This window comes from Balaenoptera physalus, assembly GCF_965194825.1.
Source record: "Balaenoptera physalus genome assembly, chromosome: 8".
Lineage (NCBI taxonomy): Eukaryota > Metazoa > Chordata > Mammalia > Artiodactyla > Balaenopteridae > Balaenoptera > Balaenoptera physalus.
Genome location: NC_138887.1, coordinates 107,920,597 through 107,945,016, shown reverse-complemented (window position 1 = coordinate 107,945,016; position 24,420 = coordinate 107,920,597). Strand labels below are relative to the sequence as shown.

The following is a 24,420-nucleotide window of genomic DNA, read 5'->3' as shown; positions in this document are numbered from 1 at the left end:
GTGGTGCTGGAGTCGCGATCCTGCAGACAGATTTCTGTTTTGCTAGTTGGCTCCAGGTTAGGCTGTCAGTAATGAGTATTAGAGGGAAATTCAGAGTAACTCAGGGGTTTAAGTGTCTGGGTTTTGTCTGAGTCCAGCTAGATCTCTCCTTTTCAAATATCAGGAACTCTACTTCCCAATGTCCTGACTTGAACATTAGAGACCTGGTGAAGTTGTGACTTCAACATAGTTTGTAATTCTGTAACACACACCATTACATGTTGCGTTTGATTTTCAGAGATGTCAGCCCAGAGGTTACAAGAGATAAGAGATTCTTTTAGGGCTGCCACATAACTCCTCTTTTGTGATTTGTGATTGATAAGAATTTAGACTTGAGCTTGCCACTTCTTCCTCTAATCGCTGCAGAGTACTCAGAAGACTCCAGCCCACACCGCGGTCCTCACAGTTACCATGGCTGCCGCAGTGGTCAAGAACATCAGCCATCCGGGCTCTCAAGGCACATTCTTCAGTAGGCACTTTATCACAATCAACCACAGGTGTTCATTTGATTAACTGTGATGCCATTGCATTGCATAATTATTAGCATCCTATTTTCCACTGGCATGGAGCCCATCACTGTGTTCAAACCTAAGGACACAACCAAACCAATTCCTAAATACCATCTATGAGGCTCTGATTCCCGGTTTCATACCTGTCAATTTCTGTATCAATCAGGACCAGCCATGAGAAAAACCACACTGATTATTTCAACAGAGAGAATAAATATAAATATTGGTTAACTATATATAAAGTTATTAAATAGGTAACTGCAAATAAAACACTAAGGAATCATGAAGTATCCCAAAGCAGCATATAGAAGGATGGGTTTGGACCTAAGAGAACATAAAAATAGGTATAATATATACTGCACATTCATGTATATATAATTTTCCTTGACTTCTAAGCCTATCAAATCTCCTGAGACTGAGTCTGGATTCTTATAGCACTTTTTACTTACTTCTACAATGCCATCTTTGCATTGTGCTACTAATATCTCTATACATGTGTGTCTTCTGTTCACAGTAGATTCCTCAATGGTGGCTCTCATCTCTGCTATATGCCCTAAAACATGGAACAGAGTAGGTCAATAAATATAGAAGAGAATAAAAAGTCATGATAATGCTGAACATGCTTTAATTAATAGAGTACTCAGAGCAGACCCTATTCTAGAGAGTGGGCCTGTCTTGGGATTCTATCTCTAGGGTATCATGTAGCCTTCTGAAAATTTTGGCTCTGTTGTATAGCTTAATGCTCTGCTTAAATGACTCCAAAATAGATACTTTCTTCTGCCTTCCTAATGTGATTTCTCAGCAGCTAAATTAAAGAGGCTGAATAATAAACCTACATCTATGCCAGTCCAGTAAGACTGTGCATGACGAGCATCCAGTGCTAAGAAGAGGTTATGTTCCAAGAGGATAAGAGTTCTTGTTGGGTTCCTAAGTGGATTAAATGAAGCTTCTCAATCCAAACAAATAGGATATCTGAGGTACACTAGATTTCAATCTTTTTGGAGATAGATAGAGGCAAGATTTATACTTGCCTTGCAAAGTTTCAGAATAGTTCTTGCGTGTGAATTGAAATAAAAAATCTTAGTGAGAGTTTATTTCATCCTTTGACAGTTATGGAAGGGTTGGCTGAGAGCAGAATTTGACAAGGGAAAGAGTGAGATTAGGTCAATTTTTTTTTTTTTTTTTTAGTTGCAAACAACAAAATCCCATCTGGGTAGTTTAATCAGTGAGAGATTGATTAAGGGGTAGAGATAGTGCCCACAATTATTGAGAGAGCGGAAGAAATAGATTCTAGGTTGAACTCCTGGGAATGACTCTTAAAAACACACTGCAGAGCTGGGTCACTATAGGAGTTGCTGCCTTTGCCATAATCAAAAAACTAAGATTCAGGAAGCTGCTACTCAGGAATCACACCATTTCTGTCACAAACAGGAAGGAAGGGAATCAGGATTTCTGGCTAAACCACTAGGCAAATAACAGAGCTACTGTCTCCAGAATCAAGTTGTCCTGCCATAATCCTCACCCACAAACCAGACACCACACCCTTTACCTTTGTCCCCTCATGATTTAATTCCCAAAGTCTCTTATGAGTGCATTGGACTGGCAATTCCCTAAACCACTTGCAAAACAGCTCTAAGATGGGCTGGGAAATACAATTTTCTTTAAAAAAAAATTGTTTGGTTTTGTTACTCTTTCTGCTTTTTGCTTTTCATTTTCTGCTTCCTGGAAGAGGGTTGGGGTGGGTGTGGAACAAGACAACACGTGATGTGGACTGGGAGATAGACAAGTCAGGTGACTCTTGAAGAAGTCTGTTTGGAGACCTAAGTGGGGAGTGAGGGTGACCAGGAGGATTATTGGCTTCTGCAGGATGAGTGAGGGATGGGGAACCAAAAGGGGGAAAAAGAGAGAGTGTGACTAAAATACCTGAGGTAAAATACCTAGACGCATTCTGTAACAATATCATAGTACAAATAACATGTACCATAGTATAAAATTATTTCAGCATTTTTATTATGCTCAGTCTTTGATTTTTCATTTGATTCTCAGAACAATCTTGTGAGGTAGGTAAAAAGTAAGTGAATTGGTTTTAATATCAACTAATTCCTTTACTCCATAATTTATGTTTTACACATTTGTTTTACAGTAAGTTAGAGTATGACTCTACTCAAAATTCAATATTTTAAAATTTTTATTAAAAAACAAAGAGAATTTTCTAGCTCTCTTTTTACCTTACGTTTTTGTCTGCCCTTGGACCAGATTTTAAAAATCTCCCCTGTGTTAACAGCTTCTGTTTTTCATTAAATATGAGGGAGGGATGGGGAAGTAGTTAAAAAAATAAATTAAATAGCAACAATCTTTCAGAAGGTAGGTATTTACACTGAATTTGAAAGCTGAGATAAAGAGTATGTCTCAGAAACTGTAGAGATTGCAGCTAAGCCTCAGGCAAAGAAAGCAAACGGGCAGAACGAACCACCCAGACAAGATGTCAAGCCAGGCAAAGTGTATCCTCAAGCATCTTCCATTTCTCATTTTAGTAGGCATCGTGCTGTCTGGTTTCCTGTCCCATTTACCCTTCTCTCTTTCATTGGTAGAAAAGCAAGTAAAACTGTCCTAAGAAATGTACACTGCAGAGACTCCTCAAAGAGAAATGGATGGATTCATTTGTCTGCCTCATTGCTGCACACCCTAATTTATATTCATTTTTCACTGTAGAATGATTAAAACTGTATAATTTTAAAATTGGCTTTGAAAACTACTGGCACCAAAATAGACAATAATTAATATCCTGTCCTTCAAACCGGAAAACATCACACTTCTCCCATGTTGCCAACGTCTGGTAGTTTTAATAGATTTCTTAGAGCTTCAGAATTGCCACCTGTCTCTTAAAATCAGGTCTATCTACCTTTGTATGACACGGCAATTGGATGATATAAACCCATATCCTCGGGCATCCCAATCACCCAGTTCACAGAGAAATTGCATCCAACTTACCCTCTTTGCTTTCAGATCCATTTCAGTGTCTATTTTAGATCCCATCCTCTTTATCTTTCAGTCCCAACTTCATTGGGCCGTTTGAATTAACAGAAAAAGTCATCCTCTCAGGTTTAGAGGTAACAGTTTCCACTTGAGCCTGTTAGGTGGCAAAATATCAATCTCAGACAATTCAGGGTAATCCAGTAAATTTAGAGTTAGCCAGTTGATTCAAACCTTCTTGTTCTTCCCTAATCCCTATAGTTCCTAGAATAGTGTCTAAGTTCCATGGAACTTGGAGAATGTCCTAGAGAGAGATGGCGAGATGGAGTTCGGGTCAGGAGCATCTTATCCTTGGTCATTCTGTTTTCTGAAAAGATTTTAATCCTCTCTTTCTTAGGATATAAACTGTGATCATGACCAGATCACCCCAGTGAAGTCCCTTTTGTGATATCTTCAACAAAAATATGCTTGACTAAGCTCTGAACCCCAAACTCATCAGCAGTTTGGCATAACCTACCATGAAAAGGAAATAAGGCAGATGGTTAATCCTTCCAGTGGTTTCAATAGGTTTTGGTCAATTGATTTGAGAATCTGATCACCACAGGTAAGATGTATGACTGTGCATAAGAATGCATGTATTTCTATGAAGTAATGATGTGAAATAGAAGAATTAGTTCTGTGCCGATTTTTTTTTTCCTACTGGTAAATCCAGTTTCCCTATATCCCTTCTTCATTTGAGTTGCTAGACAAAACCATAATGCAACCCTCAAGAGAGAATGCATATAGCAGATGATAGGAAAAGAGAACAAAATTTATGACTTTTGAATAGTAATCAATTTTGGGGCCTCCAAAGCCATGTGGGACTCAGGGGATAAAGGTTATAATGATAAACAATGAATTGGTTCAGTAAGAGATGGTTTTTCCTCCCCCTGGACTAAAGATTTTACAGGCTGTAAGAAAAGCAAGTCAGAGAGAGTAGGATTGCTAAGATCTAAGTATGTCCTCAGTAGGGATTTTGTAACTCTTCCCTTTGGGGAAAAGAGGACAGAAAACATAATCCTAGATAGTTTAGAGGTTCCATGAACAGGTGAAGCTGTTTCTCACTTATGAAGAACAGAGCATATCTTACATATATACATATATTAAGTATATATACATTTTATATTATGTTTGTTTGTATTCAAATAAGAGAAACTTTTAGTAGAATCAGGATGTGACATGATAGAAAGACCATTGGCTTAGGTATCCTAAAATATGGGTCCTGGTTTCAGCTCCACCACAGTCATATTATGATTACATGATTTTGAGCAAGACATTTCATCTCATCTCTCTTAGCCTCTTACCTCTGAAAACTAAAAGGAGAAAGACCAGGTGGCCTCAATAATCTGTTCCATCTCTGCATAACTATGATTTTGACAATTTATGCCTGTATGTTTAGTCTGAGTTCTTAATCAGGCAAGAGTGAATTTTAATGCATTGGTCTGGTCAGAAATAAAAATTATAAAAAATGGATTTTGAAAAGAAAAATCAGTATGAGTAAGTCAGCTCTCCATCCAGTTAGAAGCATTCTTTAAAATATTTAAGTGGCCTTTCCATTCATACATTTATGTAATGATTTATTCTAACAGACATATATTGAGTAATTTCCAGGTACCAGGTTTGGGAATCCTGGTACCTTTCCTGTCCTGCCCTAAAAAGGAACTTGCATTGTCAGGAATTAAATAGCTCTCAGATGCTGTACTTCAGTGGATCAGCAGGATGCAATATCAGTGAGTTGGGACAGGAAAAGGAATGAACTTTCATGGAAGCCAAGACTAACCATAGGGAAATGTCAACATCCACCAAAGCCCAAACTTTAACTCTTATGTTCAAAGTAACTGACATGTCCACCATTGATAGCTGGTGAATTTTAGCTGTTCCTCTGAGTATTGACTACTTGTGACATGTGCGACATCATAGACCAAATGGTGCTAGTGTACATCAATCCAGTTATTTTCATATGAGGAGTCTGAAGCCTTGAAAAGTGAAGTGATTGTCCAAGATTGCGTGTTCGCAAGTGGTAAAGCCAGAACTAAACGTCTAGATCCCTGTTTCTCACTGCTATGATTTTTCCCACCTTATTTAGCTCTGCTACTTGAACAATGGCTTTTTATCATGGCATCCTAACACAAATGTGATCTTCCTAAAACAAAAGTCAGCTATTACTTTGAGGATGAATTTAGATATCTGAACATCTCAGGAGTTGTCACCTTTAGCGACGCAAAGTAAAGTACATACTAGCAAGGAGGTAAATAAATTCAGAGTACATTTCCAAATCTGCTGGAAGATGAAAACTCAGCTATTTTTGTTATCCTTGGTCCAGATTTTTCTGTTTCTATAAAAAATTTGTGAGTTAAGCTGTATAACCATTGGTTTTGGCATTTTTTCAAAGGGTTTCTTTTATTTTGCAGAAGACCTCATTTATTCCTAGCTCTCCCTGCTCCCAGGGGCTTGGAAACTCAGCCAGGGCATCTGATTTATATAATTAGCCTTTCGTGAGTATGGATGGCCTCTCACTCCAGCATGAAGTGAGGTGAATTTGAGGAAAAACACTCTTTCTTTATCCTCCTCCTTTACCCTCCCTCTCATTCTAGTTCTCATTTGTAACCCGAATTACCAGGGAAAGCAACGATTCTACAATCCATTTTGAGCTCACCCCATCAGAGCTTTCAGCCAGAAAGGCTTAGCAGCCATCAATTTCATAATAATGAGTATATAATGATGGTCCCCTTGGTATTGCTCTCACCCAAATCCCCATTTAGAGACGGTGACTGGGAGGACAAAGGCTAGTGTTTCAGGAAGGGCAGATTTAGGGTAGATCAGCCATGGAAATCAGCATTGGCTCACATGTCCAGGACCTAATGAGAATCTGGCAGAGGCCCAAAAGGAGCTGAATCCACTCTGCCTCTGCATTCTAGTCCCCATTTCAGGGCTTTTCATGAGAAGCTATAGAATTGTAAAGGAGGAGGTAAGGGAGCCATGCAGGGAGGGGGTCTTCACAAGAGTATTAGCTGCAGGTTAGTCTCTGTCCTGCTTAGAACACTGACAATAGAGCCTCTGATAGTTTCTTCTATGAGGGATTCTTCCACACTCATCTCTAGTCTTATTTTGTGTGAGATGCTCAAGGGCCTTGCCCTTGACAGTGGTAAGTATGTATGTTTGAAGTTCACAAGATTTCCACTCGATGATTTGAGCTCGTGTGAATTTGCCAGTGTTACTATCGGCCTCATCTTTATTTTTCCCCAATCACAATACATCACCTCCTTCAAGCGTATTCTTATGCTCAAAACCTAAGTGCTAGAAAATGTAGACGGTCAGAAAAGTATCATTGACAGATGGAAAAACTAGGGAACATGCAACAGTTATTTAGGACTAATGCCAAATTTTCTGGGAAAATGGTTTTAGATGTCTATTTGAAAGTAGCTGGAATATGTCAGCAAGTAGGGGACTTTGCTTCCTGCAAATACAATTCGTATCAAGCTACAGGGGTGCAGGTGATGTCCCACTGGTGGGAGAGAAATGGATCACAAGATGGCAGAAACATTTTCTTGCCCTAACTTTTTTTTATCTGGATGCATGTGGCGTTGCCTTGGATTCACATAAAATGAAAACGTTTTACTTTGGAGTGCTAATCTCAGAGATGGCACTCATGGAAAAAACCAAACAGGTGTTCAGATAGATGATTAATAAATTATTAAATGTTTACATCTTGTGAGGGAGGAGGAAATATGGCGAATGCTGCAGAACCATTGAACTCTATCTAGTTTTGATCTGAATTTAATGTTGATTTTTCTTCACACCTAACATTCTTAGATTGAGAGGAAATACTCTTTGTTTTCTGGCCTCAGTGCTGTTACCATGTTGGTTGACTGTGAGGCCATTGGCCAGTCGGAGTTGAGCCACTTTCTTAGTTTGATCTTGGGGACGTCAGATTGCTCAGCCAAGATAGTTGAAATAAAAATTGACTCTATGTGTAACAAATAATATATCTGCTGTCACTTGCTTTCTGACACATAAAAACATTTCCTCTGGATGAGTGTAGATTTTAGGGTCTCAGTTCTCAACTCTGTGAGCAGGTGTCCCAGCTGCTGTATCTCCCGGCTCCCAACGGTGCCATCAAGATGTTTAAAGAAAGAACAATCCCAGAGGCTCAGGCCTTCTCCCTTTGGTTCTCCTTTAGCTGCATTCTTATTTTAAGAAGGTGTGACACAAGTAAAAGGCGTTCATTTTTTTATTCTAATAAATTTATTTATTTATTTATTTTTGGCTGTGTCGGGTCTTCGTTGCTGTGCGTGGGCTTTTCTCTAGTTGTGGCGAGTAGGGGCTACTCTTTGTTGCAGTGCACGGGCTTCTCACTGTGGTGGCTTCTCTTGTTGCAGAGCATGGGCTCTAGGCGCACAGGCTTCAGTAGTTGTGGTGCATGGGCTCAGTAGTTGTGGCTCGCGGGCTCTAGAGCGCAGGCTCAGTAGTTGTGGTGCACGGGCTTAGTTGTTGGCGGCATGTGGGATCTTCCTGGACCAGGGCTCGAACCCGTGTCCCCTGCATTGGCAGGCGGATTCTTAACCACTGCGCCACCAGAGAAGGCCCTAGGCATTCATTTTTGAAACAGTTGGCCCCTTACAGATAACTCGATTTGGGAAATGTGCAATGCTTCTTTTCAGCCCCTGGGTTTTTATTTTCGTGAACTCACAACTTGCCCTCCATACCAGCTCCTTACTCCTCTCCTTTTCTTTCCTGGCAGTCCTCCTCTTTTGCCCTCTCTGCTTCTTAGCTTGCTTTTCAGCCAGTAGGGCTTTCTTCTTCATCTCCTGCTTATTGATGAATGACTTTCATTCATCTTTCTCTCTCTCTTTTTGCGGGGGGGCAGCAAAGGGGAGTGGGGTGGTCTATGAATAGCTATAGGCTCTGCCTGCTCCCATTTTTCCACTTGACTACTCAGTTCCATGGAGACAGAAAATGGAGGGGAGCAGCAGGGTAGGAGGCACCAGGGTCGGAGGTCAAGAGTGGCCACCTTTTGAATTAAAGCTTCTGATTTCCACTGGGAATAACATATTGTCGCCCAAAGTAACTGTTCAAGTACTTGACTGTCAGAAGGCTCCAAGCAAAGGGAGAGAGGAGAAAAAAGGGGGGAAAGATCAGAGAGAAGGGGAGGAATGCAAACCCTGGGGTCAGTTAACATGATTTGCAGTGTTTTTTGAGATCGTGTTTCATGACTCCATTCAAGAGCCATTATGCTTTGTATTCTCTGTATGTTCTCAAGGGGTGGACCTGGAATATATTGTGCAGCCTGTATACAGATTACAGCCTTCCTACCTTGTAGACAACTTTATTTAAAACTATTTAACTAGGTGGCAAACTATTGTGCAACATCAAAGCTTTTTTGGTGGGAGAGGGGTAATGCTACATGTTAAATTTATTCTTACTTCCTAGAGACTTGGCAAGACTTTGCATTCAACAGGCCCTTTGTTGGCCCTATTGGGCATTACATATGCCCTTAAGTTTATCTGTTTTAGTTTCTTAATGATTGCCTCCTGGGTAAACTGCAAGAAATTCTATAGATGTAGATCAGTGAGTGATATTTGCTTGGTTTTTCACTCATATGTGCTGTTTTAACATCCCCAAATATAATTGTGATGAGGAATGGATTAACAACAGGATGAGATTGTAATTTTCCCACTGAATTTTTAAGGGTTCGGTCTCCATTCTATTCATTTCATCTTTATGCCCATAGCACTAACCTCAGCAGTATTCAGTAACTGTGTATGGAAAGAATGAATGTTAAACAAGGGGAATTTAAGAATTTTCTGTCATCTTAAGTACTTTTTACATGCTAGGCTATTACTTGGTTTATATCAAATGATCCTAATACAAATTGGGAGTCAACCTAAGAGAAGTTTTCATGCGATTAGGTTTTACTTTTGTCTGGGCAAAGGCTTTCATTCTAATAATACAATAATAATCAGATGGAATCCTCAAAATATAACCATTCAACCTGAGTCTATGATAAAATAAAAGGATGTCCATAGCACAGTCATTTTAAAGTCTGGCAACTCATCAGAATCACTTGGGAAACTTTAAAATTCTTCCTGGGCTTCATAACTGATGATTCTGGTGTGCGACTTGTTTCATAAACTACTATCATAGTGCAGGGAAAGTAAAGAAGGAATAAGTTGTGCAAATAAACTCTTCAATCTGAAGCACTTAGTAGAATTCAGAGCCATATACAACAAAATTCCATTATAAAAACAACAAAAAAATACAAAGAGAGTGTTATGAAACAAAGCTATTTCCATGTCTCATGCAGCTGGCCCATAGAAACAGTGCCTTATTGATATGATTACAATAAATACTATACAATGAATAAACATGAACATCAAGTGCTTTCTCTCTGGAGCCATATAAGTAATAGCTATTGTTTCATGAAGGAACTAAATTGCATACAGTTTACATTGAGAGTGGGGAGAGCAGAGCAGAACTGATATACTTTTTGAGTTATTTTGAGATATTTATGCAACTGTGCCCTACCATTAAATACCACATGCTATATACTCCAACCACCTCTCAAGAAAATAAAATGAGATAATTCAAATGGAAATGGCTTAAAATTATAAAAGCACCAAGTAAGTGTAAGCTGGAGTCCACTATTACATTCTGCCTAACAAAATTTCATGTCAATGACAGCAACCACAATATTGAATACCTTGTGAAATTCCTTATCAAAAATGTTAACCTGGAGATCATACCCAGAAGTGATTTGAGGAAGAGTGCACTGATGGTCCATATAACTTCTTGTGATATTTGGCGTTGTTGCTGCTAAATTCAACTTCCTTCATCCATTTTTGATTTCCATTCTTCTTTGCTTTATCTAGTCTATTCTGAATTTTTTTTTCACTGAATTTCACCTGATAGCCAGAACTATTTTCATTTTAAAAGCAACCAAATTCTTCTTTTTACCATTAGTTAAATATTGTGTTACAATACCAACAACATTTGAGCCGTTCGGTTACTAAGGGCCAGCAGACATGGTATGTGGGCTCTGCTTTGTTTCTTACTAGCTGTGTCAAACTTCTTCATGGCATTTAGCTTCTCTGAGGACTAGTTTTCACCTCTGGAGGATGGGAATAATACAGATTGCCCCGCTTGCTTCACAAAATGGTTGGGATCAAATAAGAAAATCTGTACAATATTCTAAGTAAATCATAAATTATTGAATAAATATAAGGACCTTTTAGGCTTTACTTTCTTTATTATATTGACTGCTCTTAAAAAAATTTTTTTTTTGGCTGCACTGCACAGCATGTGGGATCTTAGTTCCCTGACCAGGGATGGAACCCACGCCCCCCGCAGTGGAAGGGCGGAGTCTTAACCACCGGACCACCAGGGAAGTCCCTGTATTGACTTCTCTTAAATCTCTGTATAATTTTTATTTTACACAAAAATAATTTTTATAATATTTACTTCTAAAAAGAATGCCTTTAAGATGTGTTATTTGAAAACCCAAGAAATAACAAAAACAAGAAATTACTAGAACTTTTAAGGGACATATATTAACGTTGTGATTCTTATCCTGGATTTTTGATGATCAAGAGTAAAGCATTCTGGGTTACCTCTACTCTGTTAGGTCTTGATCTTCAAATGCTAAGATATATTTTTAAATTACAATATAAAGTAAAAAACATGTAGCGTTCAAAGAAAAAGAAAATAGTTTTCATTTTTGCCTGTTTTAATCTGAGTTCCCAGAATTCTGCTTATTCTGCACCTGTCAGGGAGCTCATTGGTACTTTTCCATGAGAATCCAAAACTTAAATTTCTGTTACACATGGTGTTCTGCACTGAGTAGGTGTGTTATACATTTCTGTTGACTTTATATACATAAGCCTCAGCCATTCTGGCCTCCTTCAGAGAAACTCGGGACCCTTCTATTTATTACTTATCTGAATTGACCAAGAGGCTCACTCTTCCTCCCTCTTTTTATTTTTATTTTTTTATAATTTCTAGTTTGCCTTTATTCCTGGAGGATATTATTATCAGGGGTCCCAAGTGAACACTTGAAGTCTTTATTTATTTATTTATTTATTTATGGCTGTGTTGGGTCTTCGTTTCTGTGCGAGGGCTTTCTCCAGTTGCGGCGAGCAGGGACCACTCTTCATCGCGGTGCGCAGGCCTCTCACTATCGCGGCCTCTCTTGTTGCGGAGCACAGGCTCCAGACGCGCAGGCTCAGTAATTGTGGCTCACGGGCCCAGCCGCCCCGTGGCATGTGGGATCTTCCCAGACCAGGGCTCGAACCCGTGTCCCCTGCATTGGCAGGCAGATTCTCAACCACTGCGCCACCAGGGAAGCCCCTTCCTCCCTCTTTTTAAACATCCAGTCCAATCGTTATGTGAGCTGGTTCACTTCCAGTACTGTGACAACCCTCACTGCTCTCTTTCCTGGTGGATTTGTGGGCATTTATAGTGAAGGTCCTGTAAACAGCCTGCCACATCTACCGTCTTCAGTGTTCTTTATACCACCCATGGGTTCCTCACTATAACTTAGGGCTCTCCCCTTCCTGCTTTCTTTACCATGTCAGTCTTTAACTGCAGGAGTGCTTTACTTTCACATGTCAACTCTATTTCCCAAATTGCCGTGGTTCATTTCTCTCTCTGACGCATTTTGCAAATCTTTAGGATATTGTTTAGGAAACTCTAGTTATATAAGGGTGTTGATTGCAGAAGCCACGTTTTTAGCATATACAGTACAAGATTTTTTACATTTTTTCTCTCTAGAACCTCAGCCTGTCTCCTTTGCAAATATCCAAAACATCCTTGAAGAGCCTATTTGCACAATATTAAAAATAGGGAACAAGTGAGAATTCAGTTTAAGGTACAGGTGAAAGGATTAAATTATAAAAGGGCTAATCCCTAACAGCATGGCAGGAATAGGTTAGACAAACTTTGTACTATATTGAGAGTAGGATTTTGGAAATGGAACCTTTAGCTGGGCCAAGTAGTGCTCAGGAATTGGAGTTATGATCCCTTGGGGTTGAACTGATGAATTCAGGAAAAAATGAAAGCCCCGTGAAGATAATCTGAGACACAGAGAAGATCTGCCTTCACGCTCTTATTGCAGCACCCTTCTCCAAAGCCCCATAGTCCTTCTGTATTAGTCAGGAGACCCACTGTGGTGAGCAGGCCTGCCAGGCCCTAGTGTCTCCTTGTCTCTGCCATCAGAGCATCTAATGCTGATGCCTGCTCACCCCTTCCAGGGTCCACCAGGCTTTACTGTCTCTGAAACACCTTCCCTAACTTACCCCAGCTCCCGAGAAGAGTGAGATCCTTGCTTGTCTGTTTCCATAATGCTCTGATATCGTCTCTATCACTGCTGGCTTATTTGTCAGTTTCTTCTGTCAGGTTGTGGTCTCCTTGAGGGCAGGTACCATGCTGTGTTGTGCTCTCAGTCTCTCTTCTCTAGCACCATAGCTGATACCTACGAAATGCTTAATAAATATTAATGAAAATAAATGCATGAAGACATAAGGGGAAAATTGTTGAGCACACTTAAAATAGCTGATGCATTTTTATGTTTCTCAAATTATCCTGCTGGGATCAACCACCTCTGCCTTAGGTCCTATGGCCACCCTGATAGTCACAAAGTTCTAAGTCAAATGGGATAAAAGATATAAAAGTGTTTAAATAGTGAATTTTGATGCAATACTAATGTTCTATCTATCTACCTATCTATCTATCTATCTACCTATCTATCTATCTATCTATCTATCTATCCATCTATCTATCTTCTATCTAATCTATCTACCTATCTATCTATCTTCTATCTAATCTATCTATCTATCTATCTATCTTCTATCTATCTATCTATCTATCTACCTATCTATCTATCTATCTATCTATCTATCTATCTATCTTCTATCTAATCTATCTATCTATCTATCTACCTATCTATCTATCTATCTATCTTCTATCTAATCTATCTATCTATCTATCTATCATCTACCTATCTACCTACCTATCTATCTATCTATCTATCTATCTATCTATCTTCTATCTAATCTATCTATCTATCTATCTATCTATCTTCTATCTAATCTATCTATCTATCTATCTATCTATCTTCTATCTAATCTATCTATCTATCTATCTATCTATCTATCTTCTATCTAATCTATCTAATCTATCTATCTATCTATCTATCTATCTTCTATCTAATCTATCTATCTATCTATCTATCTATCTATCTTCTATCTAATCTATCTATCTATCTATCTATCTATCTATCTATCTTCTATCTATCTATCTATCTATCTATCTATCTATCTTCTATCTATCTGTCTATCTATTTATCTATCTTCTATCTAATCTATCTATCTATCTATCTATCTATCTATCTATCTATCTATCTATCATCTATCAAGAAAGAAAGAGGATTCAAATTTTAAAGAGAGAAGAGGTGACATTGCTACCTCGGAGGGGGACAGTCATCTCACTGAAGGCCTTTGGTCCGCACTTGGCCTCCACTACGAGGTTTAGGGTTATAGGGCATGGGTACTCCATGAAAGGATTAACCCCAATGAAAGGGATTTTTGAGGCTTTGGCTCCTATGGTAGAATTTGGGGCTTCTCTGGCCTTTTAAGTAAAGAGTACCTTTTACTTGGGGGTCCCCATGATTTTAGGGTCAGGACAGGGTCTCTGGCAAAAGAGTCAGAAGTTTAGTTCTTTAGGGCTGATTCTCAAGCAGAGAAGTTAAACTTAGAAGGGTTGTGTTTCTTGATATCTATCCCTCTCACAAGGGCAGAAACAGGGATGAGGAGTCAGGGCAGATTCCCTGTCCGAGGTCAAAGGTGGTACATGTGATGGGAGTGTGTCTTTCATACCAGAGCATGATTTGTAGTTACATTGACGTCTGCCTCCTCTTTGGCGATGGCTGCCCACCGTATTTGGTGTCTTGTCGGGATGCTTCTTTTTGCCATGCATGGTGCTATTCTGTGTCCCTCAGAGGCCTCTCCAAGGTGCAGGCCAAGATGCACTTCGCACTGGCCGGTAGGGCACCTCCTAGTTCGCACCCCAGCTCTTTTCCTTATGACTTGATCTTTTTAAAACTCAGTATTCTCATTTGTACAGTGGGGTTAACAGCGATGGCTAGTGGGCTTATAGTCAAGAGTAATTGAGATAAGAGCATACAAAGCATTTAGTATTGTGCCCAGAACCAAAAAAGAAAAAGAAAAACAACAACAATAACAATAAATAACAGTTAGTGTTAACTATTATAGGTAGAAGCAGTCCATTCTAGGCACTGGGGTGCCTGAATAAAGTGACCCCCAGGGGCTATCAAAGGTTGGACGTGAGGCTAGACATATTGCCCGTGAATAGTATTCTGGCTGTGAATGCCCCCGTCAAGTAGCATGGACCCACAGAAGAGGCATATAGGAAGGCTCAGTGCAACTTTGTATTAAATGCCAAGGGGCAGTGAACATTCTCTTTGCTCTTAGTACTTCATAAGACACCCCCTAGGGTTCTCCAATTGTTTCCCATTAGTCACAGGCTCACCAAGTCTCACCTGGAACTGATCCCACAATGAATCTGGAAAAGAGCAAGAGCTCTATCTTGCCAGTGGCTCGGGGCTATTAACCAGGCCTGAAGCTGTGCCATTTCTCTAAATCCCTGGAGGTATTACAGATCTTGCTTCATTTCTTTGCTCACAAGCTAAGTTCTGGATAAGAAACCAAAACAGAGTTAGCTCTTTTGAAATTCCTGGCAGTGAACCCTAACCCCTGCAGAGAGGTGGTGCCCATGAGCAAAGTGGGTTGAAAGAGCTGGATGCTTCCTGCTATGTTGGGCAGGAAGGCAGGAAATAGTCCCGATTTACAATAATTATGGGCAACAGGGCCAGGAATAAGGCAGGGATTCTATGAAAACAAGCTGTTCTCAACACGGTATGCTGAGCCACCAAGAATGTGCACAGAATCTTGACTGGGTCTCACTGTGTCTCAGTGGCCAGCCACCCAGTGGCCATGTATTTATTAACATGAATTATAATAAGAGGTTGATAGCTCTTTAATTAGCAACATTTTTATGTTAAAACCTACAGAAGGAGCAGAAAATTTGAAAAAAAATTCACATTAAAGAATCTACCATATTAAATGACTAGGACACTTTTCTCTGTCTCATGTCTACTCAGACTCAGAAAGCTTTTGGATGGTTCAGATCAATATCTGGCTAAGTCAGGAAAAAGAAAATCTAAAGCATATTTACTCAGCTAATGAATACAGAGTTTGGTATTAGTTCAATCAAAATTTAATCAAAATTTGGATTAACACAAATCTCAGGATTTTCAAAAACTCAAGATTAGAAACAATAATGTTTTTATACCTAAGAATTTTTTTTTTGTACTTTTCAGGTTGCCCATGGGCCTATTTCTTGTTCATTCTTGCTCCTTAATCCTTGATTTAGGTATTTCATGTTGAACGTCTGTAGAATAGCTGCTTGTAACAGTTCTTTGCGGCCTGCAGTGTAAGCTACCTGTCATGTGGACAATGGGAAATAGATTCAGAGCAAACCTGTGACAGGATAAGTGAGATGGACCAGAAACATAGACACTCCCCATCTCAGCCCACCACAGGAAAGCTTCTAGTCACCCAGTATCCTTTTGATCTAACTTATCAGCTCTTTGGGATATGTTCTATTCGTCCCTTCAAGTCCCCTCTCCAGTATTTTCTATTCTGCTCCGAATACCAGCAGGCTGAACTTTCTAGGAAACATCAGCAGATTCCTTTGCCGTCTGGCTTTTGGTTGGCTTTGCTCAGTGAAGGCACAGTCAGGAGATCAGAGAGGAGGAAAAAAGGGGTCTCGGCTGTTTCCTGAGTTTGCAGAGGTTGGTCCTCTTCGGCTGTGGTCTCCTACAGTTTGAGCTTTCTTGAAGTTCTGACAATGATTCCTTCCACTTTCCACCTCAGACGGAAAGGGGGCGGCACCTTCTTGTCGCCCACCTCAGGAGGTTTCAACGCCTCCCCTTGGTTTCACTTCACTCCTCTCACATCGTTGTAAATAACGCAGTCATTAAACTCTCCTCAGTGAATGCACGTGAGTGTGCCGTCTGCTTTCTGTGAGGCCCCTCTCTGTGCCACTACATGAAACCTCCATTCCATTCAGATGGGTTTACTCACTGTATCTTAAACATCCTCTGTGGCTTTTCCACCTCCATGTGGGTGAAGTCCCATGCCCCTTCATACCACAAAATCAAACTTAAGCCAAACTTAACCATGCTCACCTGACTAGCTGCTCCAGAGGCAAGTGGTGGTACAGATTCTTTCGGAAAAAAAGATCATGTATTATTTTACCACAATGCCTTATTTAAAAAAATATTATTCGACACTATTATCTAGCCCTGTCTTACGGAAGCTTCTTTGGGCAAAGTTCATTTCCTTCACTTCTATACATTTCCCCATGATGTCAGCCTCTTTGTCATGCACACTGGAAGATGCATTTACTGGTTAAAATTAGCTCTGACTTGGGATACTTTTTGAATTGTTTGTGCAGTCAGGTAAGCATGAAAGAGCTCTATATCCACACTGTGACAAGCTTCCCAGACTACAGCAAGCACAACCAAACTAGGACTTCTGAGGCCATCGGATCTGCCTTGATTTTCAGGGCCTGATGGAGACCAGGAATGTTGGGACCAGCTCACATACCTAGAAAAATAATCGTGTCTCTGTGTCTCACTGGGGTGCAATTATGGGCTAAGTGGTGTGGTGCCTGGTGTTGCTGAGCCAGAAGTTGTACAAAGTGCCCTCTGTTTCAACAAGCTTCAACTTAGGCAGTGTGAAATCAGAAACCTCCCGGGCACCTTTTGCTACTGCAGAAATACTCAAATGATTGGCTACAATATACATAGGGTGAGTTTGCTGGTGCTGTTTTGAATCAGTAGCATGTATAAGAAAATGTTCATTGGAAAAACAAGTAATATCAAAGTGATCTCTTGGCATCAGGCAATTGATAGAGATGTGAGCTCCAAAACCAAATTGCCCCTACCTTTCTATAATACATGCCTCCACTAGGAGTCCCTACTCCTGTAACTCACCTCTTCCTTTGCCAATTTTACTATTTAAACATTTGTGTTTGAATATTTCTATTTGAATTTTTGCTGGGTTTGGAATTTCCCCAGAATTAGGGTATTTTAATCTTCTACATCTCAAAAGTTTTATTGATTGCTTATGGAAGTATTTTATTATGATCATTATTATAAATGATGAGAATGACAATATGGCTTACAGTTTATCAGGTGGCTTCATATGCATATATTTATCTCACTTAGTATAATTCTAACTGAACTAGAGAGAACAGATTTTTTAAAAAAAATATCTTTATTGGAGTATAATTGCTTTATAGTGGTGTATCAGTTTCTGCTTTATAACAAAGTGAATCAGCTCTACGTATACATAAATACCCATATCTCCTCCCTCTTGCATCTTCCTCCCACCCTCCCTATCCCACCCCTCTAGGTGGTCACAAAGCACCAAGCTGATCTCCCTGTGCTATGTGGCTGTTTCCCACTAGCTATCTATTTTATGTTTGGAAGTGTATATATATCCATGCCGCTCTCTCACTTTGTTCCAGCTTACCCTTCCCCCTCCCCGTGTCCTCAAGTCCATTCTCTACGTCGGCATCTTTATCCTGTCCTGCCCCTAGGTTCTTCAAAACCATTATTATTATTATTTTTTAGATTCCATATATATGTGTTAGCATAAAGTATTTCTTTTTCTCTTTCTGACTTACTTCACTCTATATGACAGACTCTAGGTCCATCCACCTCACTACAAATAACTCAATTTTGTTTCTTTTTATGGCTGAGTAATATTCCATTGTATGTATGTGCCACATCTTCTTTATCCATTCATCTGTCGATGGACACTTAGCTTGCTTCCATGTCCTGGCTATTGTAAATAGAGCTGCAATAAACATTGTGGTACATGACTCTTTTTGAATTATGGTTTTCTCAGGGTATATGCCCAGTAGTGGGATTGCTGGGTCATATGGTAGTTCTATTTTTAGTTTTTTAAGGAACCTCCATACTGTTCTCCATAGTGGCTATATCCATTTACATTCCCACCAACAGTGCAAGAGGGTTCCCTTTTCTCCACATCCTCTCCAGCATTTATTGTTTGTAGATTTTTTGATGATGGCCATTCTGACTGGTGTGAGGTGATACCTCATTGTAGTTTTGATTTGCATTTCTCTAATGATTAGTGATGCTGAGAATCCTTTCATGTGTTTGTTGGCAATCTGTATATCTTCTTTGGAGAAATGTCTATTTAGGTCTTCTGTCCATTTTTGGATTGGAGTGTTTGTTTTTTTGATATTGAGCTGCATGTGCTGCTTGTAAATTTTGGAGATTAATCCTTTGTCAGTTGCTTCATTTGCAAATATTTTCTCCCATTCTGAGGGTTGTCTTTTGGTCTTGTTTATGGTTTCCTTTGCTGTGCAAAAGCTTTTAAGTTTCATTAGGTTCCATTTGTTTATTTTTGTTTTTATTTCCATTTCTCTAGGAGGTGGGTCAAAAGGATCTTGCTGTGATTTATGTCATAGAATGTTCTGCCTATGTTTTCCTCTAAGAGTTTGATAGCGTCTGGCCTTACATTTAGGTCCTTAATCCATTTTGAGTTTATTTTTGTGTATGGTGTTAGGGAGTGTTCTAATTTCATTCTTTTACATGTAGCTGTCCAGTTTTCCCAGCACCACTTATTGAAGAGGCTGTCTTTTCTCCATTGTATACTCTTGCCTCCTTTATCAAAATAAGGTGACCATATGTGCGTGGGTTTATCGCTGGGCTTCCTATCCTGTTCTATTGATCTCTATTTCTGTTTTTGTGCCAGTACCATAGTGTCTTGATTACTGTAGCTTTGTAGTATAGTCTGAAGTCTGGGAGCCTGATTCCTCCAGCTCCGTTTTTCTTTCTCAAGATTGCTTTGGCTATTTGGGGTCTTTTATGTTTCCATATAAATTGTGAAATTTTTTGCTCTAGTTCTGTGAAAAATGCCATTGGTAGTTTGATAGGGATTGCACTGAATCTGTAGATTGCTTTGGGTAGTAGAGTCATTTTCACAATTTTGATTCTTCCAATCCAAGAACATGGTATATCTCTCCATCTGTTTGTATCATCTTTAATTTCTTTCATCAGTGTCTTATAGTTTTCTGCATACAGGTCTTTTGTCTCCTTAGGTGGCTTTATTCCTAGGTATTTTATTCTTTTTGTTGCAGTGGTAAATGGGAGTGTTTCCTTAATTTCTCTTTCAGATTTTTCATCATTAATGTATAGGAATGCAAGAGATTTCTGTGCATTACTTTTGTATCTTGCTACTTTACCAAATTCATTGATTAGCTCTAATAGTTTTCTGGTAGCATCTTTAGGATTCTCTATGTATAGTATCATGTCATCTGCAAACAGTGACAGCTTTACTTCTTCTTTTCCAATTTGGCTTCCTTTTATTTCTTTTTCTTCTCTGATTGCTGTGGCTAAAACTTCCAAAACTATGTTGAGTAATAGTGTTGAGAGTGGGCAACCTTGTCTTGTTCCTGATCTTAAAGTAAATGGTTTCAGTTTTTCACCATTGAGAACGATGTTGGCTGTGGGTTTGTCATATATGGCCTTTGTTATGTTGAGGTAAGTTACCTCTATGCCTACTTTCTGGGGGGTTTTTATCATAAATAGGTGTTGTATTTTGTCGAAAGCTTTTTCTTCATCTGTTGAGATGATCATATGGTTTTGATCCTTCAGTTTGTTAATATGGTGTATCATATTGATTGATTTGCATATATTGAAGAATCCTTGCATTCCTGGGATAAAGCCCACTTGATCATGGTGTATGATCCTTTTAATGTGCTGTTGGATTCTGTTTGCTAGTGTTTTGTTGAGGATTTTTGTATCTATGTTCATCAGTGATACTGGTCTGTAGTTTTCTTTCTTTGTGACCAAATCTTTGTCTGGTTTTGGTATCAGGGTGATTGTGGCCTCGTAGAATGAGTTTGGGAATGTTCCTCCCTCTGCTATATTTTGGAAGAGTTTGAGAAGGATAGGTGTTAGCTCTTCTCTAAATGTTTGATAGAATTCACCTGTGAAGCCATCTGGTCCTGGGCTTTTGTTTGTTGAAAGATTTTTAATCACAGTCTCAATTTCAGTGCTTGTGATTGGTCTGTTTATATTTTCTATTTCTTCCTGGTTCAGTCACGGAAGGTTGTGCTTTTCTAAGTATTTGCTGAGAACAGATTAGTTTTAAATTTATACCTAAAGAGATGGAGATTCTGCAAGGTCTCATGATTTGTTCTTGATTTTTCATTAAGTGAATAAGAACTCTGAGACAAATAAGGTTTTCTGATTAACAGTTACTGCCTTCCCATTGAATCACGCTGCCTAGACATTTGAATGGTGTCCACTAATCACTCAAGGTACAAGTGATCCTCAAACAGAAAAGAAAAGAGGGAGAAGCTGAGGCAGCTTATTAGTGCCCTAGTTTGGTTCAAGTTCCTCCATCAGCTGTTCCACAGGTTTCTGCAGGGCATCTGGTGTGGCTATTTGCACTGGTGGAATGGAAAACAGCAGTACAGAGACGTGCTGGCCAATACAAATAATATGAGAGCCAATATGTAATCTTAATTTTTCTTGTAACCACATTAAAAAGTTAAGAGAAACAGGTGAAATTAATTTTAATAATACATTTTATTAAACCTATATACAAAATATTACCATTTTACCATATACTCAATATAAAATATGAATGAGATACTTTTTATTCATTTTTTCATACTGTTTTTGAAATTCAGTGTGTATTTCACACTTACAGCCCATTGTAATTCAGACTAGTCACATTTCAAACATTCATCTGGGATGAGTGGCTATTTTATTGAACAGTGAGGCTCTAGAGCAATGAGAAATGGCACCTTTGCCAGGTGGCAGTTGAGATGTTCCCCTAGCACATATCCCTGTCCTTGACATTGCAGCAGGACTACAGTCGTGTCTGTTTTGAGAATATCAGAAGTATAGTCAGAGTATTCATGCAAAAGGCCAACCAATAAAGGAAGACAATTTTAAATAACATCTACTAGACTTTAAGCTCCATGAGGGCCAGGACTGAGCTTGTCTTATTCATTGCTCTATTTTTAATGACTAGTCCACTTGCCCAACTCTTGAATAAATGAATTACAGATAGAATGAATGAGAAAACTATATTTGAGATATTTTTACATTCCTTTTTGTTCATACTAAGTCTTCAAAGTCTGGTGTATATTATACATTTATTGCACATCTCAATTCAGACCACTCACATTTCATGTGCTCAGTAGTTGTGCATGGCTAGTGGCTATTGTATTAGACAGGATAGGTATAGATTGTTGGGATATACCACTGACTCAGTCACCAACGTCAATCACCAGACGTATGACCTACAGAAAGTTAATTTATTTCTGTTTTTTGTTTACCAAACTCTCTGGAAGCATGAGTTCCAATTTAAAATTATGAATTGCCTTATAATAGAGGAAACAATAGCCAAGATATATGACATTCACATCTAATCCTACACCTACTTGACCAAAACAATTACTATTACCTTCGTTAGCAATCCAAGCAGTTTGGCTAATGGAAATGGGATACATTTTTATTTGCCTCCTCACCCTCCCCAAGATGTACAAATACTACAAGAACACATAACTAGAAACACTGAGGAGAAGTTAAAGACACAATAGATAATGGGCTTTTCAGTAACTGCAGCTTGGCCTGTTTTCTGGCAACTGGGGCAGATGGCAGAGAAACTTACCAACCGGCCAAACTCTCTTGGTGGGGCACGAGATGTCCTGGTGGGGAGCGAGTGATCCTCATTTGGCTTCTGACTAGATACTTGACTGCCAAGCAAAGCAGCCAGAGATTAAATTAAAAAAAAAAAAGAACATAAATGTTCAGGACCAAGACTGTTGCACATAATTCAACGTAATGCAAAATTGTGCCCTGCACAGGGGTGCCCGTCCCAGGGGGAGAGTGAGTAGTAAAATGCACACCCAGTGTGCCCTGCTGGGGGCTTGCGTTCAGCTGCAGGGAGAGAAGCATTGTTAAATTTTGTACCAGGACACTTCATTGGCCATCAGCAGCCCACTTTAGGACTTAAGCAGCCATGGTCAGCACTCAAACTATGGCTGGAAGGAAGAACTCCCTTTGGCTGAGGTATAAAAAAGTAACAACAACAACAACAATAAAAAAAAAAAAATCAGTTTGCAGCTAAATCCTAAAATGTGGAAGACTTTACATACCTGAAATTGGACTAAATCTGAGTATTATTTCTTTCTAGGAAATAAAATAAAAGGAAACAAAAAGCAACCAAACTGAGAACACACATAAGAACAGACTTGAGGTACACTTGCAATGCTCTGTGAACTCTTTTTCTTTGGGTGGTATGCCAAAACTTCTCTTTTCCTTAAGTATTTTAAAACACATCCTAGACATTTTACTATTTCATCTGAAATGCCAAGATTAAAGCTCTTTAAAAATTATACCCACAATACCGTTATCACATCTAATAAAAATAACATTTAAGATTCACTGTTTTCCCTTTCTTAACATGATCTCTATTTCCATAATAAATCATTCAGTCAAAAAAGTAAGGTCAGGACATCAGTTGCCACTGATGGTGCTGTGCATTGTAGAATGATGCAAAGCTCCACTTCCCAAGATAACCTATTTCTATCTTCCCTCAGCACCCCACACAACTAATTCCACCCTTAATTACTAGCATTTCTAGTATGCTGGCCCATAAACTTTATCGATTGTATGATGCATGGCTTGTAAAGGTACTTAGGGCTGCTGGCATTTTGCTTTTTCCCCAGTAAGTAGTTATACTGCTTGGGAGATGAAAGAATGCCTGTCCCATATCAGCACAAACCAGTTTCAATTACTTATTTCTAGTCCCATGAGTCCGAAAGTAGGAGCTGGTTCCTCGCCATCTATTTATGGATTCTTCTTTTTCTCTCTTATCTTTTGACTTGGGTGTGAAGCAAAAACGGCCTAAACAAACTCTGTTGTTGAGCTCCTCACGAGACCCAGTTTATGTTAACCCATTTATAGAACCAGGAATAGCTCCAGAAAAGAAAAGTTCCCCAGAGGGTGACATGTGGAAGAGCTAGTCTGAGGCAAGTGGGCTGCAGGATGGGGCTTTGCTACTTGCATATTTTTGCCTAACATTTAGGTATGAATCTTCATTTTTGGGAATTGGCAAAAAGGGAGAAAACAAACTGTGGCACATCTACTTGGTAGGAATTATGCAGCCATTAAAAATAGAAGTTAAGACATAACAAAGAACTATTAAAAAAAGCCTTATGACTTGTTAAATTTTGAGAATAACAACCAAAATTGTGAGTATCATAAGTGACTATATAAAAATAAATATGAAGGTGAGGAAAGTATTAAAGGTAATTAAAAATTAAAACAATTTTGCTAGGGTGTTAGGACTAAGGATTAAGTTTTTTTCTTTTTAATTGTCAAAATATTGTTTTATTCCACATTTTGATTATTTATTTTTCCCTTTTTGAAGATGACCCTGCCAAAAGTTACCCACTTGACCCTACATGGAATATTTTCCAGTGGTGGCAGTGGAAAACTACAAAATTCATGTGCCTTTTCTTTGGTTCAGAGCCAGCCAAAGATCCAAGGGTCCTCATGCTTTATTAGAATCCTAGTTTTATTCCTTAGACACAAAGGGACACAGGGAGTGAATGACATTAGGTCTCTAGAGGAGGAAGGCAAAGGACGTAATCCCAATAAGAGTGGGCGGTTGAAGCCCTGGCCAAGTTACACCTACTTTTCAAGTTTGTCAAAAGAACTCACAGTCAT

The 24,420-nt window shown here is 39.1% G+C and overlaps 1 protein-coding gene across 2 annotated transcripts in view; it reads left to right on the top strand.

Annotated features, from left to right (window-relative positions):
* The window catches only part of PTN (pleiotrophin), a 97,672-nt gene that overhangs the window by 24,551 nt on the left and 48,701 nt on the right, over nt 1–24,420 (top strand). The window lies entirely within an intron of this gene.